Genomic DNA, 21,433 nt, shown 5'->3' on the forward strand with positions numbered 1-21,433 from the left:
GTTTTGGTCGGATTGAGATGGCTACACTCGGCTTCACATAGCTTCACAGCTGTGACGTCACGCCCTCTATTCTTACCTCCATGTTCCTTACAAACGCCATTTTGAAGGCTACGTACAGTGGCGCCACCTATTGGAACTTAATGAAACTGTAGATACTGAAACGGGGATATTCCACGATGTCCCACGACAAATTCCGCATTTTCTCAACCGAAACTGGCCCAAAAAAGATGTTTTGCATTACTTTCTGAAGGTCTCTATGAATAGTATTCTGTGTATTTCTATTTATGGTGAAGTTACTATACGCGTAGATTTTTAATAGTATCATGTTTCAACCATTTGTTCATTCCTTCATATTTTTGTAAATGGCAGTTAAAGGAATGTGTAGTAGAAAAGCCATTTAGAATGGTACTATATGGATGTGATAGATGGCTCGCGAATGGGCAAATGCCAGTAAATAAAAAAGTGAAAAACACCCTCACTTCCCGAAAAAAAACGTGCTGTTCCACGTGAGGGAGGATAGTCTATCCTACTAGGCGGTTGAAGAACTCTCCAGGAGTCTCACAGCCAGCAACTCTAGACCACTCTACTTCCGAGTGTAGCTTCTAGACCGGAGTGTGTACCTCGTGTCCATGTAGCTTCTCTCACATTTTGTGCAGCGTCCAGACAGCACGGAATATCTGGCTCATTGTCCGTTGTACATGTTAAGTGAAAGTGAATTGGTATACACTAATAACAACCAAATTATGCACGCAATTTGCACTAAGTAGCTGGAAACATGCGCTAATTCCCCGGAAAAATGCAATACAATATGACAAATGCTAACTAATCTGATCACGTGAGGTTCTAGGCGCTACAGTCTGGAGCCGAGCGACCGCTATGGTCGCAGGTTCGAATCCTGCCTCGGGCATGGATGTGTGTGATGTCCTTAGGTTAGTTAGGTTTAATTCGTTCTAAGTTCTAGGCGACTGATGACCTCAGAAGTTAAGTCACATAGTGCTCAGAGCCATTTGAACCATTTTTTTGATCACGTAAAGTAAATACGACGGGCTTTCAATAAATAATGCAACAAATTTTTTCTCTACCAATTTTGGTTGAAACAGAGCGGAATGTTTTGTGGGACATTCCCGCTCGAGCTCCTGCAGTTTCATGAAGTTATGATGGTTGGCGGCGTTATACTTACAAGCCTTCAAATTGGTATCTCCAACGGAGGTGCGTTCCAAGCAGAGAACTTGCATTGGGTTTCTTTTAGCAGAAAATCTGAGCATCGCAGATATTCATAGGCGCTGGCAGAATGTCTACGGAGACCTGGTAGTGAACAAAAGCTAGGTGAGCCGTTGGGCAGGCGTTTGTCATCATCGTAACGAAGTCGCGCAAACGTGTCCGATCTGCGTGTCACTCGGCCGCAAACAGCTGTGGCTCCTGCAATGTCGAAACGTGCGGACGCTCTCATTCGAGGTGATCGACGCAACACAGACACCTCGCTGGAAACTTTCTGTTTGTAATGCGTCCGAGGGAACTCACAGATCTTTACTGGACTGTTCTTCCTCATTCTCCCTACAGCCCGGATCTCGCACTTCCAGACTTCCGTCTGTTTGGCCCACTGAAGGATGCACTCCCCAGAAAGCAGTGCGTGGATGATGGGAGAATTGATGAAGCATGACTTTGGCTCCGACGTCGACCTGCAGAGTGGTCCCTCACAGACAAGAAGGCCCTCTTAGAAAGGCGGCTTAAGGCCACCGCATGGAACGGAGATTATGGTAGAAAACAGGGTTTTTAGCTAAAAGAATGGGGAATAATATGATGGAATCCTGAATAAAAGGAACCTGCTTTCAGAAAAAAATGTTGCATTGGTTAATGAAGGACCATCGTAAATATACACCCACCACAAACTAAATGGAACTATCCAACATAAAATTGGAACTGCCCATTCATTTCGTAAGCAATTCTTTCTAACATCAACAATAAAAATTTCCCCCTCCTAAGGACTTCTATTCGTGGCTCTCAGACTTATTGAATGTGCCACTATGGCTGCAGTTCATTAGGACTTTGTTTTTATAAAACAGATCTGATGATGGTCATTATAGACCGAAACCGGTAATCTGCCGACAAAAAGTTTGTGACCATAGACGTAAATTAAAGGAAACTTATTGAATATTGTTCTAAAATCTCTGAAATAAATGCTTCTTTTTGTTTGTCAGAACATATGTATGTGATGTTGGAGGGCAGAACTGTAATGCAGCAATGTCGATAAATAATATTTTTCCAAATGTATCTCTGATTTCCCTGCGTGCACCGAGCTGACAGGTGAATAAAACGAAACCGCTCATTCCCTTCCTCCAACACACTTATTGTAACAGAAATTGAGTCTTAAACATCAGCAGGTCGCTGTCCTTAGAAAAGGGGATAGTTTATTTTCAAAGCAGACGCCAAAGAAGTTCTTTTTCCTCCAGCCACCGTTTTGCTCTGAAATATTGTTTCGTCAGATGTTTTAATGACAATACGGATGCTATAATTTTCCCTGTTTGCAGTGCGAGAAATCTGTGCGAAAATTATAACATTAGGTTGAAGCTGCATTAACTGCTAACAAAGCTTGAACTCTGTGATCTGCCGCTTACGTTCTTCGATTCAGAAGGCTTGTTTTGTAAAGTAAAGCATAAAGCGCTGCGCGGGGAGTAAACGAAAGCTATTTGCAACGTTTGATAGTGCTAATATTATGCGAAAATTAGTCACATTTATTATTCCCATTAAGCTTAAGGGCAGATCTAGACGAAAAAATTGGGATTTTTTTTTTTATTAGATTGATTCTTTAAGAATAACCTCACACAGTTTCATAACAGATTTCTGGTCAGAAATCTCTTTTAAAAAAGTTTGATTGGGCGTCTGCGCCTACCACGTCCCTCTTTCTATGCTGTGATCCACACCTTCTCTACGCTAGAAATTTTTCGTGTTAATTTTTCGTTCCCACAATCGAAACGAAGCTGCAGATGAGTCTAGAAGGCTGTAAGAAAGATTATATTTGCTTGTTCCTTTGTTTACAACGTGGTTTTTTGAAGAGGGAAAGCCACTGGGAGGTGTTAACATACTGCCAAACAAGGAAATTCACATTTGCAAATATATTATGGAAAAGCTACCAGGGCCGGCCGAAGTGGCCGTGCGGTTAAAGGCGCTGCAGTCTGGAACCGCAAGACCGCTACGGTCGCAGGTTCGAATCCTGCCTCGGGCATGGATGTTTGTGATGTCCTTAGGTTAGTTAGGTTTAACTAGTTCTAAGTTCTAGGGGACTAATGACCTCAGCAGTTGAGTCCCATAGTGCTCAGAGCCATTTGAACCAAAGCTACCAGGGATAACTTACATAGCGTGAAAACAAACAATGCGCAAGCTGTGTGGGCAATATTGTTTCACAAGCTTTCCACAGATGATAATCCTCAACATTCCCGTTGTGAGATATCGTAGTGCAAATATCTTCAGGCAGAAGCCAGTTGAAAGCCATACTCCCACAAACATGGTTTGCCACTTGCTGTTTTAGTTGTTACAAAACCAACTTTCAGTCACGTAGCCAATCCTGAACCGCTGAAAAAAGTATACATGAGAAAACACATAACTCAAATGAGAGCTACAGTCACCTTATATGAATGTGTTGTCCAAAAACAGTATTTGTGCCCCGAATTGTTGTGAAGATAGCTGCATGTCATGCCTTTCTAATGTTCAGCAGTGGAAATGTACGCAGGATTAAGTACCTACAGAGACTAGGCTTCCAGCCAGGTGCATTCACACGAAGATACTCAGAAGCATCGATGAAGAGCGATAGGACGAAGCTCAGGCAGCAGAAGGAAAAATGCAAAACTTCGCTAGGCAAAGGAGGCAGGGGAAGAAATTACTCCAGGAAGACGAGAAAGAGAATAAAGATTATGGACATGGACAGCATTAGTCACAAGAAGTATAACAATATTGTTAAAAATTTAAATAAAAGGCCGGCCGGTGTGGCCTAGCGGTTCTAGGCGCTTCAGTCCGGAAACGCGCTGCTGCTACGGTAGCAGGTTCGAATCCTGCCTAGGGCATGGATGTGTGTGATGTCCGTAGGTCAGTTAGCTTTAAGTAGTTTTAAGTTCTAGGGGGACTAATGATCTCAGATATAAAGTCCCACAGTGCTCAGAGCCCTTAGAGCCATTTGAAACGAAAACTATAAATGCGAATTGTCATAAACTGACTTTTTTGAGATTGTCTCGGGAACTATAAAAGCTAACATCCTGAAATTTGGCAAATTATTAAGAGTTACTTAACGAATAATCCTGTTCAGCACTTTTCCGTTATCTTTTCTCTGAGTAAAGTTCCCCTTTAAAATATTTCAGAGCAACTATGACCTTAAACAAAGACCTGTTCCACCCGTTTTCTTAGCCTCTTATGCAGATGTAAACTGTGAAATTCCATTTTTATTGCTTGATTAGTTTATGAGAAAATGTACTTTATAGAAATATTGGTAACTAAAAGTTCAAATCCTTCTAAAATGTATGTCGATACGCATTTTCAAACAAACATTGCACAGAATATCAAGCAGTATGTTACACATAATAGTCTCAAGTTTTACTATTTTAGTTTTAATATTTTTGGAGATACATGTGTTTAAGTGCAGGAATGCATTTTACACTACATCTGTCCTTAATATGGACAGTAGTTTGTAGTAAAAAGGGCCAGAGATACAAAACGATTTAATTGTTAAGTTTACACCGTTAAAATTTACACACACAACTGGTCATTAAAATTGCTACAAAACGAAGATGACGTGCTACAGACGCGAAATTTAACCGACAGAAAGAAGATGCTGTGATATGCAAATGATTAGCTTTTCAAAGCATTCACACAAGGTTGGCGCCGGTGGCGACACCTACAACGTGCTGACATGAGGAAAGTTTCCAACCGATTTCTCATACACAAACAGCAGATGACCGGGGTTGCCTGGTGAAACGTTGTTGTGATGCCTCGTGTAAGGAGGAGAAATGCGTACCATCACGTTTCCGACTTTGATAAAGGTAGGATTGTAGCCTATCACGATTGCGGTTTATCGTATCGCGACATTCCTACTCGCATTGGTCGAGATCCAATGACTGTTAGCAGAATATGGAATCGGTGGGTTCAGGAGGGTAATACGTTAACATTTTTAAATGTTCGGATAATAAGTTGCCGTCTCTTTATCTAAGAATAGATGATGAATGCAGTTAGCCGCTATCTCTGTGTAATGTCTTGTCTGTATAGACGTGTATCTGCTGCCTTTAAGATCACTTCACCTTCACACATAAACCAATACAGTAAAGTAAGGCCCTCCCCGTTTTTGGCTGATCCGTGATAAGACAGGTGAAAAGTTATACTAATGGAGGATTATTAATATTATCTCTATTTTCATTCGCTCTCTCTCTTTCTCTCCTTTATCTATGTACAGTTTTTATTATAATATTTCATTACGTGAAATCAGCCAAATAGGATCTTTGGTGGAGTCCTTCGTCTTGGTAATCAGCGGCTGGCTTGCTGTAAGAGATCTTTACATTTATTATTACTGTTAAACACTGTATTCAGTCGGGAGAATCAATCGTGTGGACAATTTGTTCCTTTTACGAAAGATTGCGAATTCCAGATGTGTACGAAGTCTTTTTGGACGATTTAACACAGACTCAGTGATTGCAGGCTCTCTTCGACACAGCTGAAACTTCCCCACTAAGTACAGGGCCAACGTGATCATCAAATGATTCAGAAAAAACTCATTCGTTCATTCACTCCCGAACAAAAAACTCACAAACCTTATTTGTGGAGGAAATTGTGTATTAAATCCATCTCCATTACACGTCCAGATCTCCGGTGATTCCACGCCTTAATTATTTTCAGTTTACAATCTCTTTCTCTTCAAACAAACCGCTAGCGGCACAAATGTTAATTGGCCCGCTTTAGCGAGAAGAAAAACAGAATATGTATCTCTCAGAAACACGTCAATCCCTCAACAGATACTCCAGAAGCTGTCCTAGTTACCACTCCTAACAACCATGGAGCATGCATATATGCATCTCTGTTATTTCAAAGAATAAACGCACTAGAAAATACTTTGGCGTCGTCGAGCTGTCGCCGCATATATTACGAGAAAATCAGATCAGATAACTTTTCCAAAGTCAATGAATGTGGATGGTTTGATTGAAAATGATTAATTGGTGCGTGGCAGAGGGTATTTTCTGTGGGGACATTACAATGCCCCCCGCAGCGAGCGAAGTTTGTGAGCCTAATTTTGATTTATCAAACACACTTCGCCAGCTGTCTATTAGTGTGGGTAACCCGGAAGTGATGAGTGTCAGTCCTCCGACTGAAAAAAAAATTATGTTTAAGACAGACGAAGAAAATAAACATTGGAAACATAAGAAATGAAGAGACAGGTACCGCGGCTGTATTGCTTTTACGTGCATCAAGGTGTTATGTTTGCTGTGCACAACCAAGGAAGATGATCTTTCATGAGACTGTTATCAGGGTCTACCCATTCGGGAACTTTCTTAAGCAGGGAAACCTTGGAAAACCTCTTAAGCCTAGACCCCCAGCCTACGGTACATAGAAGATAGGAAAGCGTACAGAAGAGAAAAAATAATTTTGAAATTGATCTCTAAAGGAAGGATAGGGATCGATTTATATAACGATTTGGAGAAGAGTGATTTGTGCCTCTAGCAAAAAAAAATTTACAATAAATAACTCGAGTTTCTTTTTCTTTTTTTTTTTACAATCTTGTTCCCAGGACAATATCTTGCGATGCTGAAACTCCCCCGGATCTTGCATGTCCCCGACGTCCACATTTGTAGTCGGTCTTCTACGCGGCCCACAATGGGAAGAGTAGAAGGGACAGGGATACCAGATTTCACATGCAACATTCATTCCAAAAGAATTAGCAATGACCGAAAGGGAAACTCTTCCTGTAAAAGAACTGGTTAGGTTGCACCGTCCAAGATTCTCCTTTTTGAAAACAAAATCCCTATGGCTTCATGCATCCTTTTTCTTACGATGTACTGCAAGGAATTTAGCCATTGACTTAAAGTTTCCATTTATCCATTGACTAATGCTGTTGCCGAAAACATCATAATAATTACTCTAGTTTGAATTTTCTTTTGGACTTCGCATCACCATTTGTGCTTGTAAGTCCAAAAATTCTGACACATTTTCTGTCAATGATTTGTTCTTCGTAATTTAAAGGATTCATCCAACTTGCAGTAGATTTTGGATTCAAATCATCGAATAATGGAAAGTGTGGTTCATTTTATACAAAGACATAATCCATCATTTCCTTGAAAAGTCATATAATTTATCTATACTCATAATAATTTTATCCTAAATACATATATTTCTCCGCTTGATTGCTGTAATGTAAAAGTTATTAGTAGTGAGGAATGTGGATTCACTTCTTTCATTTATTCTCTGATTCATCCGGCATTCATACATGCACATATATGGAAATGGATTTTCAAACAAAATTCCAAAGTGAACAAGACCCATTAAATAACTACTAATTCTATGAATCTTAGTTTCTTTTGACATTCAACAATAAATCAAGAACTCTTAACGTCTAATTATGACACTTTTTTTTAAGTTCCCATCAATCAGTTTCCCCTCGCGTTGGATGCGAGTCTCTTACAAAGCATATCTGTGTCGTCTATATCGATTCTAACTCTTGGGCCGGCGTCAATTGTTTTGGGCCGGAAAATATCTTTGCGGCTTTAACCGTCACTCATGATTCACTTCCTAAACGCATCACTTCACACGTTTACACATCTAAGCATGCACTTGAAATTATATATGAACATTCACTGGGAACCTCTTTTGATTATGCAGCGTCATTTTCGGGAAACATTTCTTTCTTCTTGAACGTCATTCAGATCCTTTATAAATCTTGATGACATTAGCAATGCTAAAGTTCCATGTTTACCCAAACACAGGTGAAGCCTATCTCCACTGTCTTCTTAGCAGCACTCAATAGTAATAGTTAGTCACTACTTCTACAATCTGTGTCACTGATTAATTATTTCAGTTTAAAGTTTTCTAACACTAAACGCACACAGTTTATTTTTATGTTTTTTCGAGCGTTCATCTCAATCGCCTGCAATGGGGAGCAGTATAGACTTGCAGAGGGTTCTATCAAACCCCATTTCAACATGCGATCTATTTCCTTTTGAACTTGAACCTTTAACCTCCAGGGAACAGGATAGAAAGTTCTACAATACGTTTCGTGCGGCTTAACGTAGAGATGGCATATGTATCCCTTAACTCCTCGCCTTTCATCAAAAACGTTTTCATACGTTAATAATAATTCATTGAGCTGCTTCTTCTGATCTTCGATAATGCAGTCGGATTCATTTAACTTTTCAAACACTAATTGACCGAAATCTTCTTTGACTTGGAACTCATTAATTACGTGCTCTTTAGAATTTTGGGCCGTCCTGATTACTTGCACACTGATCCCACAATTATACTTTCTCGTAAGGATTTTTTTTCAACAACTCCAACTCAATTTCTGCATGGGGGCTTAATTATTAAATTTGAAAATAATTTTTATTTTTCGTTCGTAGCTGTATGTCCGATTACGCTGTTTCGTAAACGGTTGGCCCTGACTAGTTTTAGTACGCAATCTGACTGCATAGAACAACAACAAAGAATGAAATGAAAACTTCCGTTAATACAATTAATTAATTAAGTCCCCAGCAACTATAAAACCTACGAAACCAAAGCACAAGTGTAATTGTTCTGTGTGTGGGAGTGTGACTCAACGTACACATCTGGCACGGTTCTTCTTCAACAAGACAAGAAATTTCAAATACCATTTATACTGACGTGATAAAAAAAATTAGAAATACTATAATTGCGCAAGAAACCCAGAATTACACTCTAATACAAGAACACACGCCAGATGCTTTGTTGACTGAACCTGTAATGACGCATTATTCAGGACACTGAAATAATGAGAGAGAAAAGAAAATTTTTTTTTACCTTCGTTTATATTGATGAAAAGCACTCTAAACATTACAATCTCTCCACACCGACTCGCCACTACGACATCTCAGCAAGCACTTTTCACTAGCACATCTCAACAAGCACTGACTACTACGAGTTCTCCCCAAGCACTGCCAGTGGAGGCGGCTGAATAATACTCTTTGGCGCAATCTCTGGCGCTGTGGCTCAGTGTAGCCACCTATCATATGCCCCTCCTCCACGGGCCAGAATTTGATGGTATTTTTGCCAGCATTGGTGGTGAAAATACCACCAAATTCATCCACAAAAATACAGACAAAAATAAAAGATATTATTAATACGTAACTATCACATAATTAGATAAAATTTTGGCTTTGCACTGACCTTTCAATAACCTAATATATAAAATACAGTAAGCAATACAACTTCTTTTCATACATGTGACTTTACATAATAGTTCACACAATACACAAAAAATCAGTTTATACAAATGTTCACATAAAATGCTTTCAATGATTAGTTCCAGCAGTAGCACCCAGCAATGGTCAACAGGTGCAAATACCAACAAGTGACATCATTTTAGTAGAAGCAGTCCATCAGTGGCACCCAGCAATGTTGAGCAGGTGCAGACAGCAACAAGTGACATTATTTCAGTAGAAGCAGTTCATCAGTGGCACCCAGAAATGTTGAACAGGTGCAGACACCAACAAGTGACATTATGTCAGTAGAAGCAGTTCCATCTGTGGTACCCAACATTGTTGAACAGGTGCAGACACCAACAAGTGACATTATTTCAGTAGAAGCAGTCCATCAGTGGCACCCAGCAATGTTGAGCAGGTGCAGACAGCAACAAGTGACATCATTTCCGTGGAAGCAGTTCATCAGTGGCACCCAGTAATGTTGAACAGGTACACACGGCAACAAGTCACATTTCTCAGCAGAAGCAGTTCAACAGTGGCACCCAGCAATGTTGAGCAAGTGCAGACACCAACAGATGACATCTTTTCAGTAGAAGCAGTCCATCAGTGGCACCCAGCAATGTTGAGCAGGTGCAGACACCAACAAGTGACATTATTTCAGTAGAATCAGTCCATTAGTGGCACCTAGCAATGATGAGCAGGTCCAGAGAGCAGTCCATAATATTCACTATCGATAATCACACTGTTCATCGGCAGAAATTAAACATGTCCTAATGGCACCAATCATGTAGAAAAAGTACAAGTAACAGTCCATAATATTCACTATCACTGATCACACTGCTCATCAGAGTTTATAAGCAGAAATTAAACATGTCCTAGTGGCACCAATCATGTAGAAAAAGTACAAGTAACAGTCCATAATATTCACTATCCTAATCATACAGTTCATCAGCAGAAATTAATCATTTCTAAGTGGCACCCATTATGTTGAAAAAGTGCAGGTAACAGTCCATAATACTCACTATTACTAATCACACAGTTCATCAGCAGAAATTAAACATTTCTAAGTGTCACACATCAATGTTGAACAAGTGCAGGTAACAGTTACATACAAATTCTAATAAACACACAAATGATATCAGATAATTGTCATATTAACTATTACAAATACTCAAATATCAGTAAACCTACAATATTTATGGGTGTCAGTGCAAGCCACAACAAACAAATAAAATAATATTTAGGAGATAGGTGGGTAGGATTAGGAAAGGAAAACACACAAAACACACTCACTCATCTTTCATCCACATTAAGTACTACTGTGTAATTGAATAGTGTTAACTGTGTAAATGGAATTCTGTCAAAATTTGATGTTCATCTTGTGTATCAAGTAGTAGTGGCAGCAATGTATAACAGTCAATAATAGTTAAGTCAACGTCATAGTCATCATGTCAAGACCAATGTTTGCCAAGCCAAATCAAAATGTACTGTTGCTGAACAACTGTCAGTGTGCCAAGATATGCAAATACTTCCTCTCTCCAAAAAAAAATATGTACTGCTTACTGATTTAACAAGTGTGTGTAGACAATCTTCCTTCTACTTTAGTGTTCTAGTCTGCTATCTTCATCCTCCTTGTTCCATATAGACCAACAAAAAAAAAAAAAAAAAAAAAAATACGCACCTCACTTACTTTACCTCTTATACACCAAAACTCCAATAATCATCAGCATCACATAATCTCAATACTTCAATAATACCTCTTATGTCGATACATATAAACCTTATCATCAATATCATTTACCTTACCTCTTGTCCATAAAAACTCCAATAATCATCAACTTCACATAATCTCAATAATACCTCAATAATACCTCTTCCATACGTCGACACATATAAACCTTATCGCCAATATCATTTCACTTCCATAACAACTCTTTCCTCTAGTCAGTCTCCTCGAACAAGTACAGATAAAATCCTAATGTAAACCTCATCATCCCATACAATCCGAAGACACTGTCAACACACAACCTCTGTGTAATCCATCTGACCCAAATCTTCTACTCATTATGAATTATAAACAAAAGAAATGCATACATGACCTCTAACAGACTTAGTTCGAATAATTCTCAGTAATTAAGTACGATTATGGAGTGTGAATGATCATAATATTTCACAGTGTGTACACCACTTCAAGAATCATGGCAGAAGCAAACATGTGGAGTATTTTTGTGTCAAGTGTCACTTGCTATTTCAATTGCTCACGAAGAATGCAGTGTAATGGCTGTCAATGGTCTAAACCTAGTGTTGGTATGTCACGTCGTTAGCTTCCTTCCTATTAGCATACATTTATACAGCTTTCATAAAACCTCCAGCTCATGTGACTTCTATGAAGTTTCTTGTACTAATGTCGTTTATGTCGAATTATAGCAGTTCATTTTCTTATCTTAAAAATATAAGGCACTGAGCGTAAGCAAAACATGCAATAGCGAGTAAATATACCAGTAGAGAACAGAATGTCAACAAGTGGATGCAGCACAATTCTTACAACGAGGCTCTGCCAAGTGATCAATCTATAATTAATACCATAATGTGACCTAAACTCTATGTTCATACACAGTATATCAGCATTTCTATATATCAAATTAAAGAGTGGTTATGACAACAAACAGAAATGTATAAATATGCAATCCATAAGCAAGGCAGCAAATATGTTATCTAACATAATAAACAGGTCATTAGCATCATATCAGCATAAGCAAATAAATGTTCATTTGTCATCTTAATAAGTAAACAAGAAGGCGCAAGCAGATAAATCACAAAGTATAACTTACATACCTAACCACATCAGCACAATTAATCAGGTGACAATTATAATTTAAATAAATAAGCACAGCAGGCACATAATTAAAAAAATATGACATCAGTGAAAAAGCAGTGCAGCCAAGCGATGCATAATATATACAAATAACAACCCTATTCAATCATCAATCATTGTCAAAATCAGTTAATGTACGCAAGCACGTCGCTTCACAAGTAAATTCATAGAACATGAAATTAGCACAAAGTATGAATCACGTAATCGCGAGCAGCAAATTACGTCTAAAGTACGTACCTAAGTGGAAATATGTTACCTGAAAAATAAACTCAATTAATAGTTACCTTTTTTAGTTTATTAGTTTCTTCTTCGAAATTACATTCTTCCTGAAACTTTCTCGATAGCAAGTCCTCTTAACGTCGGAGACACACAGAATTTACCTGAAGTTCTTAAATATTTTATAGAACCGTATGCTGAAAAATACTGAATGTTAATAACATAATTCATCAAGTCACTATAGCTTTATACTGAATTTAATCGGAGAAATTAGACTGTGTATTTGTTTACGGCTGTCAGTGCATTCGCACTGAGCGCTCGATCAGCTGTAGGCGCGTGACGTAGGAATCAATTGTTTGCGGTCAACGACTGCCTTGTGCGGCGCGCAGACTTGACTGTTGCTTTGAGTATGTGCCGCCGCCAAAACACAGCGCGGTATCCTTGTACTCTCTGCGTGTTTACATGTAGCTGTTAGTTTCTCTCAAGTATGTCATTCCACAAAAATTTTAACGTTAGATATGTGATGTATTCCTTTAGAGCGTCGTGATTTAAGAATTCCTACTTCAACAGTGTTATCATGTATAATTTTGCAAACTCTATATGGACCGTTATAAAGCAGAAAAAATTTGCGACACAAGCCTTTTCCTTTGTGAGACAAACGATGAGACTTAATTAACACCTTCTGGCCAACTGAAAAAGTTTTTAAACGACCAGGACGCTTAGCTGATTTCTCTCTTCTAGCAGCCGCAGATGCAATATTTTGCAGAGCCGTGTTCACAACTTCAGAATGCCGCAGTTTCTGTGTAGGTGGAAAAGGAACGATTTGAGAAATGCGATTTGTCGGTGCTTTATTTTTTAATATCAGTAATGGCGGTAAAGAAGTTGAATCATTAGGGAGTTCATTCAGAATGTTTTGAAAAATATGAAGATACTGATCCCAAGTTCTGTGATTCTGATGACAATAAAGATGACACAATGTATTGATTTCCTTCATCCATCTCTCTGAAGCATTAGATTGAGGGTGAAAAAGTGAAATGAAAATTGGTTTAATTTTACGACGCCGTAGAGTACGAAGCCAAATTTTAGAACGAAACTGTGATCCATTATCTGATATAACCTTATCAACATTACCAACTTCTTTAAGAAAATGTTTGATGAAAGCGTTAGATACTGAACGAGCTGTTGCTTTGCGTAACGGTGTAAAACACACATATTTTGATGTCAACTCCACTGCTACGAAAATGTACGCAAAACCATTAGTAGAACGAACCACTGGACCGAACAAATCAACTGCAGCCATGTCCTTTAATTTCGCTGGAATGATAGGAAACAACGGTGCTCTGTGAGAAATAGTTGGCGGCTTAGCCTTTTGACATAATTTGCATTTGGCCAGAACAGATCGAATACGTTTTTCCATATTACTGAAGTAGCAATTTTCCCGTAATTTGTGAAAGCATTTTCTGGGACCAAAGTGTGCATAACTGAAATGCGTATACCAAATCAGCTTATTAACCCACTCCTCAGGAATACAAACTAACCAAACAGTTGTCGACCGATTTTCGTTTAAACAGAACTTTCCAGATAGTTCGCAAAAACAAGGTGTGGCCAAATCGTCCAATTTAACAAGGCGTCTAAGAAAATTACAGACACCAAGGAAACTACAAACATCACGTTTTGTGGTAGGAACAGCATAGTTGCGAATAGCGTCTAATTTCTCTGGATCAGGAAGAATACCTTCTGTAGAAATAATGTGACCGAGAAATTTCACCTGAGAACGACCAAATTCAGATTTTTCTAAGTTCACTGTAATGCCAACTCTTGCAAAAATACGTAATAATGAATCCAAAATTTTGTTGTGCTCACTCCAAGAACGTTTAGCAATAAGAATATCGTCAACATATGAAGTAATATTGTTACGAAGATAAACAGGTAAAATTTCATTTAAACTACGAATGAATGCTGCTGAAGATACAGTAAGTCCAAACGGTAATTTCCGGAATCACATTTAGGTAAATAGTCATATCCTGTTATTGTTTACTTACTCTCTAGATAGATTGATAGTCGAAGAGTTGTTTTGACAGATGCAAAGAATAGTAAAAGAGTAGGCAGCGGTGCAGAAAACTAAAAGGGAAATAGCACCACTACAGCTCGGGGCCCTATGCTCGCTACGGCACATATTCACTTACATTAGTGAATCCCCTGAGGACTTTAATAGCCGCACATAATTTCCAGTTTGTGACTTAGTGGCAACTTTGGCGGAAGTGCGTACATAAATTGATCTAACCATGAACATGGATGTATGTCATTCTTAGAATTGCAAAAGATCTTAAATTTCCGAACAGTCAAAAAGTGTTTATAGTCAAAGTTTTCACCTCGTGGCGACAAAGACCTACCGCGTCTGTCCCAGTCCGAATGTCGATTATTGTCAAGTTCGCGCGCCTGGCGCTCTCTTGTTGCATCCCGTAAATGAAACAAATTATTTTCTTCAAACCCTTCTGCTAAACTGACACTTGTCAATTTATCTGAGGTCTCCTCAACTCTTTCCGATGAGTCACTTAATTGTTCTTTCTGTTTATTTACGTCTTCCGTAAGTGTCGCGACTCGGGTTTCAGTATTAACACATTTAGTAGTTAACTGTTCATACTGTTGTGTTAGGTTATTTAATCTGTCATTTGGTACGGATTCCTCGATTCTCTCAAATATTTCTTCCTTTTCGTGTGCGCGTTGTAAATTTAACTCTGAAAATTTCTGTACTATCACGCGATCTCTTTCTTCCTGTTCTCTGTCCTGTTCCTCTTGTCTAATTTCTATTGAAATTAAACTATTATTGTGAGCATTCAAAATCGGTTGTACTTCTTCTCTACTTTGTTTCTTTGATTCATCTTTCATGTTTTTGAAACACGTCCCTATTCGTGAGTATAACCGTGTTGTCATTGCTTTCATCTCGGTTTTAATTGTTCCCATCTCAGTTTTAATTGTTCCTATCTCAGTTTTAATTGTTTCTATCTCTGTTTTTAATTCAGGTCCCAAATTTAATATTGCACTCATTAACTGCTCCATTTCTTCTGTCGTTAACCACGTAATCTGTGAATTTTCTGATTGTGAAAAATTTTGAACTGTTTCTGGACTATTTTCCCTGCTTATTAAATTGTTTTCAACACCATTATTCATCATACTGTTATCCTGTGTTGGCGAGTTCGCCATGTCAACAATTTCGTTATTTGACTATTCATCATTTTTGCCTGTTTCATTGACCGTGTAATCATTTACAAAACATACAAAACTCGTCACTGTACAAAAATTACACACAATGACTCTTTATCTCCAACAATACCATTTACACGAAATATTTCCCTCAAACACGATTAATCGAACAATTGAAATAATTGCACTAAATTGTCAAACCTGTAGACAAGACAACACAAATTAAATTTTGAAAAATACCATTAGAAGAATGCCAATTACCAAATCTACACATGCAAAATAGACTACAATTACTAAACTACAAATTACTACAACAATACTACTGTCTACTATTTTTACAATCAGAATAATTCCAAGGGACGATCCGAAGCAGCGGTCGCCACGTGGATGGGGGCTTAATTATTAAATTTGAAAATAATTTTTATTTTTCGTTCGTAGCTGTATGTCCGATTACGCTGTTTCGTAAACGGTTGGCCCTGACTAGTTTTAGTACGCAATCTGACTGCATAGAACAACAACAAAGAATGAAATGAAAACTTCCGTTAATACAATTAATTAATTAAGTCCCCAGCAACTATAAAACCTACGAAACCAAAGCACAAGTGTAATTGTTCTGTGTGTGGGAGTGTGACTCAACGTACACATCTGGCACGGTTCTTCTTCAACAAGACAAGAAATTTCAAATACCATTTATACTGACGTGATAAAAAAAATTAGAAATACTATAATTGCGCAAGAAACCCAGAATTACACTCTAATACAAGAACACACGCCAGATGCTTTGTTGACTGAACCCGTAATGACGCATTATTCAGGACACTGAAATAATGAGAGAGAAAAGAAAATTTTTTTTTTACCTTCGTTTATATTGATGAAAAGCACTCTAAACATTACAATCTCTCCACACCGACTCGCCACTACGACATCTCAGCAAGCACTTTTCACTAGCACATCTCAACAAGCACTGACTACTACGAGTTCTCCCCAAGCACTGCCAGTGGAGGCGGCTGAATAATACTCTTTGGCGCAATCTCTGGCGCTGTGGCTCAGTGTAGCCACCTTTCATTTCTTGTTTATTAACTTTCAACCAAATTTTTCCTGTTTTAAAATCTATTCTGCATCCGTATTGACGTAGGCTGTCGACTCCGATAATGCAATCTACCACTAAATTTTTCACAACAAGGAATGTGCTTAATATTGCTACATTTCCGACTTCCACACCAAGTAGTAACTGCACCTTTACATTAGCCGATCGAGCCCCAACGGCGCCTATTATTCTGCAATTTTGAACTGGAAAAATTGGTACTCTTCTTATATTTCTGATCCTGTTGAATAGTGCCTCCGAAATAACATTTGTGGTTGCAGCTGTGTCTAAAACCGCCACTGTAGGTACGGTCTCCATAATGACTTGCACTTCGGCTACTGCCACCTGTTCCTTATCCGCATCTTGTGGTTCTAAGTCCTCGGTCAGTTCATCTGCCAGTAATCGTCCATCATTATACGTTAACATGGGTACACATATCCAGTTGCCCCTCAACCAATTGTTGACCGCTCCTCCGGGACACGAGTGGGTCCTTACAAGTTTGTTGAATTTTGATTTGTCTGCTGGCTGACGTCATCCGTCGCTTCGGTAATTACCGGTTGATTCGTAGATGTCCGTCCCCACTGATGTTGACTATTTGAATTCATTCCTCCCGGTTGATTCCACTTTCTATTATTGTTATTATCCCAGGCTTGGGGTCTGAAATTTCTTTCGTTCCCCCACACGGGGTTGTATCTTTTTCCGTTCCTGTTGCTCCTTGAATAGCCACTCGCAAGACCATTCCAGGGATTACTATTGAGATTTTGAGGGGTTTCTCCATTACTTAACGATCTCTGTTCATTCCTTCTAAGTGTCGATTTATCGCCATTGGCATAACACATACTTCCACCTTGCCTACCGTTTGGCGGAGGTTCTATCGCCCTATATTGGAATCTGTTATTACGGTCTTTCTGGTTGTTCTCTTCAATAATATCTATATGGTCTAACGTCGTGAGGAACGACTCCAAGTCTTTGTCGTTGCCGTAAATCAATTGATTCCGGATGCTAGTTGGTAGTCTTGCCTTAAGTATGTTTATTATGTCTGGCAAGGGCATAGGTCTGTCCCAGTATCTCGTTTTATTGATGTATTTTTCGAAATACCTTCTAAGGCTTCCTTTCGAAAAGGAGAAAGGCTCTGGGTAGAGCACCTCCTGCCTTAGGCGTTCCTGTACCCCTTCTGACCAGAACTTTGCTAAAACACCTTCTCAAAATCGTCATATGTCCGGCAAACAGAAGTCATGTCTGAGGCCCCGATCGCCCCCGAACCTTGTATATATCCTGTAACAAAACTGATCTTCTGCCACTCCGACCAATTTCTGGGTAGCACTCCTCTGAAACTTCGAATAAAAACAATTGGATGGACCCCCCTTTTGTCAGGGTTAAAAATCTGGAATTGCCTATGCTTTATCATTTTTTCTTCGGCATGGCAAAGGCTTTCGTAATCTCCGTCAGATAAGAATTCACGCAACAACTAGCTTGTGGCAATTTAATGTTTGAATTACTTGCACAAGTCGGTATTGTGTGCGAATGGGCAGTGACTGGCTTTAAAGTCGCTGCCAACTTCTGCTGATGCCCTGTCTTCATTTGTTCTGAGCTTTGTTGTGAAGCGCGCATCAACTCTTCTATCGTTCGTTTGCAATGCTCCAAATCAGCACCTAACTGCTGTCGCACGTCCTCAAGTCCTTTCGCAAACAAATTCTCTTCCTGTTTGCCAGATAAACTCTGGAATACTGCCTTAACATTTTGCTCAAAGTTTTCACACATTAGCCTTTTGTTTTCTAATGTGATTTCGGATAATCCACCCGTTAATACGTTAATTTGGTGATATATAACGTCTTGACGCTCTGTCAGATGTTCAACGCTTTCCTTTAGGTTAGTCTGCGTACGTGCCAATTCAGGAAGTTGCGCAATTGCACATGACATGACGTCTTGCTTTTGTACTAATTGCGGAACCATTTCCACTTGTTCCCGTACAGTATCTATCTTAATAGCCACATACTCCTTCATTTCGACACGTACGCGGTGAGTAGATTCCTCACATTGTGCTTTCACCAATTCTATTTGTGCAGTTAATTTTCGTTCCGTCGCTTCGGCCTGATCTTTGAGTTCTTTGGTCTTCGCCTCTATCCGCTGCTCTAATTCGGAAAAACTGTCTTGTAACTGCTGCTTAATCTCAGTTTGGACTAATTTCATCTCTTCTTGAGTTTGAGTGACTGTCACTAATTGTGCTTTAATATCGGTTTTCAGATTTTCCTGCCCTTCAGTAACTGAGGCTAATTTCGTATTCAAATCATTTTGCCCTTCAGTAACTGAGGCAAATTTCGCATTAATGTCGGTTTTCAAAGTATTCATACTCTCGGTTATCATCTGCATCTGTCTCATGATAATTACCAATGGATCTAATCCCTGCTGCGTACTTGCTGTTACACCTCCAGCCGTGTCTACAGGGCGTTCTGTTGCGCTGTCTGTAGCCATCGGTCCTACAACACTTCTTACTGCTTCATAATTATCAGTGCTAACAGCTGAAGCCTGTTGCGTGCTGCTTTGCTCTGCTTGACTCATCCTAAACATTGCCCTAGTTAAAACAATATAAATGTTCTACTGTCACTATATATAACTCCCTTCACACGAGAGTACTTCTGTGTCTACTTTCTTAATGTACATATACAGATAAATGCAGCTAGGACAGGTCAATCAAAACACTTCCTATATCTAACATGAACACTATTAATCAATGTTCAAATATCAAATAGCACTAAACAGAAAAGCGTATACTTCAACTGTACTAGCAAGCTCTAATAATAAAAATATAGATCTAGGCCTTTTCACCCCGCCCAGCTTTTTTTTTTTTTTTTGTGATATGTTACATTACAGCATCACCGGTCTATTGCGGTCTAACTGTGTTGGTGAGGCAGTAAATTTCCACAGGGCAGTGACTGCGTCACTGCAATTCACTTTGGAGGTGTGGCGGTGGGACTTGTAGTCCCGTACCACCCTCTGACGGTGACAGTACTACATGAGTCAGCCAGAAAAATTTAGCATAACATGGGCAGGTATGATTGGAAAGTATTGGACGTAGAATGGGGGCTAGTCCCGCCAAAGGATGCGACCGTGGTGGGCGTTCCAGACCCATCGTTAGCCATGGTCGGAATCCGTTTCCTCTAGGATGGTTAGGGGAACCGGATGTCGATGCCAGCGGCGTGGAAGTGTGGTCCCAACGTGGCGTAACCCATGGACAGTGTCCCGCAAGGCATCCACTTTCTCATAGAGCCGCCGCGCGTTGTTGCGTACGGTCGTCTTTAGGGGGACGATATCCGCTTCCTCGTGGAGAGTGACAATTCTCGTGAGTGGCAGGGCGTGCAGGCTCCACCTGAGCACCTTGTTCTGCAGGCGCTGCAATTTCCGCATCCTGGTGACACTAATCGTGGCCCATGCAGCAGGTCCATACGTGAGGGCAGGCAGGATAACTGTTCGGTAAATGCGGAGCTTGGTATGCAGGTTAAGTTCCCTACTGCGAAAGAGCGGGTACAAAGCCCTGGTTAGCTTTTACCCCTTGTTGGTGACATACTCCGCATGACAATGGAAGAGCAACTTGTGGTCCATCTGGACCCCGAGATAGGTGGTTGTCGGGGACCAGGGCACCTGCACACCTGCAATCGAGATATTGCGGCGGAGGACTGGGCGCCGTTTCGTGAAGTAAACTGCCGTAGTTTTGGCGGCATTGAGAGCTATTTTGTTTGTCCGGCACCAGGTGATAGTGGCGTCCACCTGTCGCTGGAGGCGGGCGACGACGGCGTCAGTAATGCGGCCAGTGGTGTATAGCGCTGTGTCGTCAGCATATTGTGCAAGGTGGCACTCGGGGATGACCGGCATATCATTGACATAGATATTAAATAGGATGGGAGATAGCACCGATCCTTGCGGAGTGCCTGCCGACAACTGGCGAATGCCAGAACGCATTCCCCATTGAGCCACTAGGAAAGTCCTACCACGGAGGAAGTCATCCACGATCTTGACATAAATATCTGGTATAGGGGTCTGTGTCAGCATCTTGTGTACGAGGTTGTCTTGCCAGATCTTATCGTAGGCGTTTTGCAAGTCCAGAAAAACGGCAGCTGTCGACTTGGCAGTGTTGAAGCCTTTGCTGATGTGTTCAGTGATCCGTAGGACCTGAAGTTCAGCAGAGAGGTGCGAAGTGAATCCAAACTGTTCAGGACGGATCGTCCCAGCTGCTGCAAGAGGTTGGGAAAGTCGGTGAAGGATCACAGATTCAAGGACCTCCGCCATAGTGTTTAGGAGGCTGATGGGCCTGTTGTTGGTGGGGACTGTAGGGTGTTTGAATCTCTTGGAGATCGCGATCAGCTTGGCTTGTTTCCACTGAGGGGGGAAAAGGCCAGATGTGAGACAACAGTTTAAAATGTTGGTGAACAAGATGAGTGGTGTGCGGGGAAGGTGGCAAAGATGTTCATTTAAAATTCCGTCCAATCCAGGGGCCGACCGGCCACGTTTCCGTCGAAGGATGCGCTGAATTTCTGCCATGAACGTAAGAAGGGGAGCAGACGGGGGTGGGCGGTTGCGGAAAGCAGCAACAGCTGTCAGGACTTCATGTTCTTCCTGTAGTTCGTTCGGAGAAAGGTCCTGGACCAGAGGGCGGTT

The sequence above is a fragment of the Schistocerca americana genome, chromosome 7, assembly GCF_021461395.2.
Source record: "Schistocerca americana isolate TAMUIC-IGC-003095 chromosome 7, iqSchAmer2.1, whole genome shotgun sequence".
Lineage (NCBI taxonomy): Eukaryota > Metazoa > Arthropoda > Insecta > Orthoptera > Acrididae > Schistocerca > Schistocerca americana.